We start from the raw sequence: 8,657 nt of genomic DNA, 5'->3' as shown, positions 1-8,657 counted from the left end.
GAGACAAAGTGAAATGGCAGAGAGAGCTCTGGCATCAGAAAACTTGAACCCAAAAACCTCTGGCATGCAGTTGTTTTTAAAATGGAGGATGTCCTTCAGCATTTCTTACTGACATTCAAATCTATCATGTGAGAATGATAATTATCTTTGGGTTACCCACTGAACAAAGGAGTAACGTTACTATGAGAATTAGATGATGATACAACTCTTGGGAAGCACCTAATAAAAGGTTTAGCAAATAAATGTTCAGAGAACATATGAAAGTAACAAAGTGCCTTAATTTTTGCTTTATGAGAAATTAGAGACTCCAGTCCCAGCTTTGATGGGCCTGTCCTAAATAGTTTCCTTTCTCTTGCATATTCTGTGTACAGTAATGACACTGTGGCGTGAAAGTGACTCCTCCATCTTGAAGTGACTTCATGTTCCTTTCTGCTGACTCACTGGGTCCTTTGTCCATTCTGCTGTGACTGGTAAACATCGCCATGGGGGAATGTACATCCATCTTAGCAAGTGCTCCATTTGGCATCACGTCAGCACTTTGACATGATTATGACTTTGGGCATAGGAACAACTGCTTCTGTGGTTAAGCTATTCTCCCCAAATCCTTCTCAAACCTGCTCTGTTTTCTGGCAGTGTGCCATGCCTGAATCCGCTCATACATCCAAGGAAGAGTTGCTCTCAGTGATTGATTGACACAGCGATCTCAGCTCACTATTGTAATTTTCATCTCATCTATAATTGACCCTTTCATTTTAAGCCATTAAACATATCATTGCAGTTATTCTCTATTTTTAGCAAATTACATAGTAATAATTATCATTCTACACTATTATTAATAGCTATGATAATGACATTGGTAATAATAAATTTATAATAGCTTCTAACTCACCTTGGTTGGGTGTGCTGTTGTTTATAAAATCATGTTATTACAGTAATCTTGCTGTCTAACTACCAACCACAGGTTGGTTTTCATTTCTTTTTTTTTTTTTTTTTTTTTACTTATTTATTTATTTTTATTCTTTTTTAATTAAAATTTCCACCTGCTCCCCATATCCCATTTCCCTCCCCTCCTCCCAAATATTGCCCTCCCCCCACTTCCCTCCCCCTATCCCCACTCCTCTTCTCCTCCCCCCACTCCATTCCCCCTCCCTCTCGATACTGAAGAGCAGTCCAAATTCCCTGCCCTGCGGGAAGACCAAGGTCCTTCTATCTACGTCCAGAAAGGTGAGCGTCCAAACAGGCTAAGCTCCCACAAAGCCAGTTCATGTATTAGGATCGAAACCTAGTGCCATTGTCCTTGGCTTCTCATCAGTCTTCATTGACCGCCATGCTCAGAGAGTCCGGAATCAACCCATGCTTATTCAGTCCCAGACCAGCTGGCCTTGGTGGGCTCCCAATAAATCAGTTCCACTGTCACAGTGGGTGGGTGCATCCCTCGTGGTCCTGATTTTTTGCTCATGTTCTCCCTCCTTCTGCTCCTCATTTGGACCTTAAGAGCTCAGACCATTGCTCCAAATTGAGACTCTGTCTCTACCTCGATCCATCGCCAGATGAAGGTTCTAAGGTGATATGCAAGATATTCATCAGTATAGGATAGGGTCATTTCAGGTTCCCTCTCCTTAGTTGCCCAAGGTACCAGCTGGGGACATATTCCTGGACACCTGCGAACCCCTCAAGAGTCAAGTCTCTTGCCAACCCTAAGATGGCTCCCTTAGATAGGATATATACTTCGCTGCTCCCGTATCCATCCTTCCTATATCCCAACCATCCCAATCCTCCGAGCTCCTCCCATCCTCCCCTTCTCATATTTCTCATAAGTATTTCTTTGGAAGTTCGCATCACGGTGGCATTATTGAGTCAGAAAATATTAACATTTTCTTTCCCTCATATGCACATGTGTATAATGGGCTTGTGTGTATCTGTGTTCACTGGTGTGTGGATGCACAGGTGTGTAAAGTTCTTGTATACATGTCTACACATGAAGACCTTGATCGACAACCATTCACTGAGGCAAGGTTTTTAAGAGTTTTCCTACACAGCTAGTTTGTCCAGCCAGCTTGTTCTGGGGGTCATCTGTGTCTGTCTTCTAAATGTTGGAATTAAAGACACATGGCCAACATTCATGTGGGTTCTGAGTATCTGATCTCCAATCCTCATGCTTGCACGGGTAGGTTTTAACCATTGAACCATCATGCCACCCCACTAGTAACACTTTTAGATTTATTGATTTTACATTATATGTATGAGTGTCATGCCTAAATGTATGTTTGTGTAACATGTGCATGCTTAGTGCCCATAGAGCCAAAAGAAGATATCACATTCCTTGAAACTGGAGTGAGGGACAGTTGAAAGGCACTGTGTGAAGGCTGACATCTAAAGCTGGGACCTCTGGAAGAGCAGCCAGTGCTCTTAACTGCTAGGCCATCTCTCCAGCTCCAGCATTATTAGCATTTTAAATACACGGTATTTATTGTAAAAATAGTATTTATACCACAGATATGCCTTGATAGTAATTTCCCAACCACTAACTACTACAGAAAAAATGAGTCAGATATTATTTTAGTTGAGACCCTGTCAGTGAGCAGATCATTTTGATTCTAAAGATATTTTTGGCTCACTTCAGCAGTGCGTGTACTAATTAATATTTGAGCAACATAGAGAAGATTAGCATGACCCCTCTGCAATGATGACATGCAAGTCCATGAAGCATTCTATATTTTAGACTGTGTCTCATAGCAATGTCAGAAGCTACACTCGGAGCGTCTCGTTGCTATGACTGTCTAAACATGAGCTGAGAAAAGGACAACTGACATAAAGTGAATTCGGGAGAGCCCACGAGACCTCAAATCTACACAAAGTACTGCCAACAATTAAGGAGTGCTGAGAGCAGAAGAAACAGTCTTTCGAAGAGAAGAGCATGCCAATTGTTTATCCAATACTCGATGGCCAGCCCTGAAACCATGCATACAAGTAACACTGTGCACATTGAGCAGAGTCCATTATGTATTTAAGAATATATATACGTATATACATATAGATATGTGTAGTAACAACAATCTATGAATAAACAGACCATAAATTCAAAAGAGAGCAAGGTACAGTAAATGGGAGGGTTTGAAAAGAGGAGAGGGAAGAAAGAAATGACAATTATGTTATAATCTCAAAAACTAAATAAATGATTTAAAAAAAAAAACAAGAAGAAACAGCCCTTGTTCTTCAACCCCTGGGGGGAGGGAACCTGCACAAATAAACATACTTAAATATAACAAAAATATTTTTCTCATAGAAAAAATAAAACACTTTAAAGACTGTGTACGCAACTACAGAAGATCGAAGCAGATCTCATTCTGATCCTAATACTTTAGTTTCTTGAACTGATCAATGTGGCTTGCTAATGAATGTTTGCTTTTTGCCTTTTCTTCTATGGTAGGATTCCTGACGCTGTGGCAGATCCCTCAGATAAATGATAACAAAGAAGTAAGATTCGCAGTCCTCATAGCTTTAGGGCTTTAGTACACAGTCACCTAACTCTGCTGCTTTTAGGTCTTTGGGAAGGCTCCAGCAGTGTAGGGAAAGACCACACACATGCCACACCCCAGCTGGATCCTTCTCCACTGTACCAATAGAGACCACACTTTCCTGTGGGCTTTAGTGCGACCCGAAAGCTTACCTGAAACTCCCTCAGACTAAACAACATTTGACATGCACCCAATCGCTTCATGTCATGTTCCTAAAGCTAACCAAGTTTTCCATGGCTCCTTCCTATTTACTGCCTAGTCATTTCCCTTAATACGACCCTGTTTTGCCCCCTGCTTTTCCGTGTTTCTATAGTAACTCACCCCACTTACAAGACCCTACAAAATTTGGTTTCCTCCTACTCTGGCATTCTCCACTTAAATAATGCTTCCTCTGGTAATTTCTTTTCTAAGAACAAAAAAACTAAATGAATAAGCAACAACACAACCTACCGCCCAAGGAAATACCTGTTTCCCTAGCACTGTCTCAGTGTACTGTAAAGCATTTGGAATGTAAGTCTTAATAGATGAATTATAACTAAATATTGAAAATTGTCAGTACACAACATCACCCCCGTCACTTCCCTGAAAAATAACACTGTTTCTGGACTGTACCTAAGCTACTAAAGAATACAAGTCAACATTAAGTCCCCTTCCTCTCCTTCCGGAATTCATTTTATGCTAATGATGTGATACAATTTCCTGCAATGCATGGTCTATCTGCTGTGTGTCTGCAGTCATTTCTGTCTCAGAACTTGACACAGGCTAGCATTATTAATTTCCCGATTTCTAGGATCCTCTAACCCATTTTCTCTTATCTTATCTCCCCTAACTCAAGCCTAAAGAAATAACTTTTAAGTTTGCGGAAATATTCATCAGAAGCGTTTGGCATGATGCTTTCTAATGGACTTCAGTTTTTAGAATTAGGAATGATCCACTAGAAAATGATCAATGCTAGCAATATTCTTAACTTTAACTCTTGATTTTAGCATTCAAAAACGGTGGAGTCTGGGGATGTCAAAGGGCTAGTGGTTCTATATTCCTCATCATTCCGGAAAGTTTCACGTCGATTTTTCATTTAGTTTCCTCTCTGTTTTGCTAACCAGAGCTCCAAACTTGCCTATTTCTCTTTGTCATCTCACATCTTTCAGACACTATAAATACGTGTGATCAACAGCACAGCCGTGCACTAGCCATTCGTCAAGTTAATAGTCCTTTTGCCTTGAAAGGAAATGGAAATATTTCTTGTTATTTTATGTCCTCTTCTAAGGTCCCTTGAACGGTGCTTGTTTCTTTCCTCTTGCCATTGTTTCTCCAATGTGCTAGTTGTCCCTGCAGACTTTTGTATTTTACAGGCTTGCAATTGGAAGTTGGAACATGTCTGTTTAATAAGACTGATTTCTTAGATTCTGTCCTGTGCTCCCACTTACCTCTAACCTCTACTTTCCACTATTATTTTATCCCAGATATTTTTAGGTCCATGTTGGCATCTGGGCCATTTCATTAATGATGAATAAATAGGGAACAAGGATTACTAAAACTAAAACATAATGCCAGAAAAACTAATCAATTCTGTGTCCTCAGAATAAACTGTGATTGTTTGTCATGATTGGCATTTCCAAACTAAATCAGTAGGTTTTCTAAACAAATTTGAGCATATCTGATAAGATAATGTTTAAAACACCAAAGAACAGAGTTTGTAGCAATTGAGAATGAGTCTAAATTCAATTCTCATCATTTTCTACAAATGTCAAGGTAAGAAGAGATAGGTATTCTCAGGAATCAGAAATCATGGGTAAGGAAGAAAGCAAGAGTTGAAAGGCAAAATCGTTGTGCCCCAGGTACTAGCTACTTCTTAACAATAAGCGATAGGATCTTAACTGCAGGAAAAGTATGCAAGAAGGTCAAACACAGCAGGAAGAGGATTTCAATTATTAATAGGACTGTGCTGTCTAGAACTGTTTACTCCTGTTCTGGCTTCCCAGCATATGCATGACTTTGATATTAAAATTACATGGTTGCTTTTAAAGAAAAAATATTGTTATAAATGCTGTCCTCTAGTGCCATATACAAACTACAGTTATAATGAGTGTCTTAGTTAGGATTTCTACTGTTGTGAAGAGACATCATGACAATGGCAACTCTTATAAAGGAAAACATTTAATTGAGACGGGCTTACAGTTTGAGAGGTTTAGTCCATTGCCTTCAAGGCAGAGGCATGCAGACAGACATGGTACTGGAGAAGGAGCTGAGAGTTCTACAAACAGCAGGAAGTGAACTATCCCACACTAGGTGTAACTTGAGCATATATGAGACCTCAAAGTCTGCCCCCATAGTGACTTCCTACAACAAGGCAGCACCTACTCCAACAAAGTGCCACTCCCTATAAGCCAAGGATTCAATCACATGAGTCTGTGGGGACCATGCCTATTCAAACTACCACAGTGAATGATGGAACTTCACTGGATTGGTTTCAGTAACAGGTAGAGGTAACTGGGTTGAAATATCTGAGCGTATGCACACATCCAAACATAGCATACTTCAGAAATGCCTGCAAAACACAGTACTGTACTCATAGCATAGCATCTTTTTATTCCTCCCTTTCTGCCCCACTTATATGGGATTTCTTCCTCTTCATATTCTTCCTAATAGCTTGCAACAGCTTAGTTGTTCTCTGATAAACTCCTCAAAGTTTCTTTCTTTTTGGAATTTACTTTCTGCTCAAGGACAACATATAAACAAAGGAGGGAGAGAGATAGAAAGGGGGAGATCAGTAAATATGTAAATAATATTACTATTTTAAAAATTGGATAAAGAAAGGGAACAGAGATAAACAGATGTAGTGTTTAGATAAGGCATTCAGTGAAAGTCTCCATGCAGGTGACAATGGGGCAAGGCCCTGAACGAAATAAAAGGAAGGTATGTGTAGAAAAATATTGGAGGGAAAGAGTATGTAAAGTGCACTTGTTTCTGAAGCAGTGGATAGTTTTTTATCATGACAACTGGACTGAAGGGATATGGGAGAGTGGTAGAAAAAAACAAAATCTGAACTATAGTTGAGGAATTTTTAGGACAGAATTTTATCAAAAATAACTGTGGCTTTAATTTGCAGGGCAGCTTTAGATACAGTGTGGAAAATAAGATATTTCAGATGGTAGTGGAATGATGAAGCCAATGATCCAGTAAAGAGCTGATTCAAGTTTAGGACAAGGTGGCCACAGTGAACAGAATATAAAAAGGCAATATGTTTGCTTGAAAGCTGGAAAATGAAGGGAAGGCAAAGTGATTACTCCAAGTTTGAGTTTGAATAACTGGGAGAATAGCTTGCATCAGTGGAGTGTTATATAGTCTTCTATTTCAGAGAATTAGTGACATAAGTAGATACTTTGCCTACTATCTAATATATATATGCTAATATATATGCAAATATAAATAATGTATATATTTTTTTCTTTAAGAAGTGAATAAAATTGTCTAGCATTGTTCTCAATATTTTCCTCACTCCTTTTCTGATGTGCTAATACACCTTAGTTGGGTGTGAAGTCTCACCTAGAGTAAGACCCTTAAAATTGTCCAATCTGTGCATTTCTCATTGCAGTTGTCCGCTAAGGCATGTGGCTTTTCCCTTCACAGATTCAAGTGCAGTGCCACCTACTTACAAAGTAATTTAGAGAATTCTACACCCTGTACAAGAACCACACTGAATGGGTGTCATTCAAACTCAGATTAGCCGTCTTGTCAAAGCTCTGGCTGTCCTAAGGGCTTAGATAGCAAGTTCATTAACAACCTAAGTCACGAAAAACTAAGCAGGGATGGGAGGGCAGTTAGATCATCAGCAACACAGAAAGGGTTAGCCCATTATGGTGCCAAATAAGTTTTAAATTGGATCTTCCAATACAGAGAAGACCCTAGAGTTGAATAATGTGATTACCTTTTGTCATCTAAAATAAACCAGAGAAGGGATTTGGAACAATGACTCAGTAATCCGATTCTGTTTGTGGTGCCTGAAGATGTGTGCACATGTAAATATACACAGACAAGTGTGCAACCAAAACAACCATACACACAAAATTTTAAAAAATTACCAAAAATAAAATAAACCACAGAATGTTTTCTGAAGCACAAAAATCTTTTGACTCTGATTGGAAAATGAAAACCCACACATCTCAGAATTCCTTTCTGTGTATGGTTTCGGCTGCAAGTGTCTTTTTCAATAAACAATTATGACAGGCAATGGGAAACAAATGGTTCTTAATTAAAATAATAATAACTCTTAACCTAGACCTTCAGGACTGAAGAAGGCACAAGGATAGGTCAGTGTCATCCTACAGTCATTCTGGATTCCAGAAAGGGCAAAACTTTGAAGGATATGCGGTCCTCCAGTTGAGGGCAATTGCTCCGGAGCAGAAAGGATCATCTCCAACAATCAATCCCACTTGTCTCCTCAAGGGATAACAATAAGGACCTTCTTTGCAAACCCTGCAGAAGGAACTGAAACAACAATCAATATGACTTACCCTGTCTGTGGCAGCTTGATTATGTCCTTTGCCCGGTTCCTTTCTATTGCTACCGAAACCTCACATTGGTACCCTAAAGGCAGACCTGGGGGTCACTAGACCCCTATATTCTTCCCAGTGTAGCCACAAGAACTATCTCCTCTCTGTTTTTCATCATGACTCATTCCTTGCTTGACACATTGGAACAGCTGGTAGAACTTAGCTACTGGGGCTTCCAGGGCTGAGGGCTTCACCCTAAAATTGTAGTTACACTCCCCTTCCAAAAACACTAGCTGTGTATTAAGTCATTCACTCAAAACAGCAAAACATCAAGAAACCTTTATCTTTTAGGATGATAAAGCAAAGAATCATGATGTGATATTAACTGGTAGAAGACAGAGCTCCATCCTCAGACATTCATCATGATTTTGTCAGCACAGAAGGTTCATTGATCAACAGTCCACTAAAACACAGACAGGACCCTAAAACACAGACAAGACTTCATTTGCTGACTTGGCCAGAACGGGAGAATGAGAGAAATTCTCAATAGCTTTCCCTCTTTGTTCATAACAATATACAGATATAGAACAATATACAGATATAGAAAAGAGAAAGAAACTAAATCTCAGAGGGCGCACGTACTAGA

General features: G+C 39.5%; 1 non-coding gene across 1 annotated transcript; it reads left to right on the top strand.

Moving 5' to 3' along the window:
- The first annotated feature begins 2,614 nt into the window (after nucleotides 1-2,614).
- LOC130888308 (U6 spliceosomal RNA) lies at nucleotides 2,615-2,721 on the top strand. The gene has a single exon (XR_009058442.1). It is a non-coding gene; the product is annotated as a U6 spliceosomal RNA (small nuclear RNA).
- Nucleotides 2,722-8,657: the final 5,936 nt, after the last annotated feature.

The sequence above is a fragment of the Chionomys nivalis genome, chromosome 16, assembly GCF_950005125.1.
Source record: "Chionomys nivalis chromosome 16, mChiNiv1.1, whole genome shotgun sequence".
Classification (NCBI taxonomy): domain Eukaryota; kingdom Metazoa; phylum Chordata; class Mammalia; order Rodentia; family Cricetidae; genus Chionomys; species Chionomys nivalis.
This window is presented reverse-complemented; position numbering and strand designations above follow the sequence as displayed.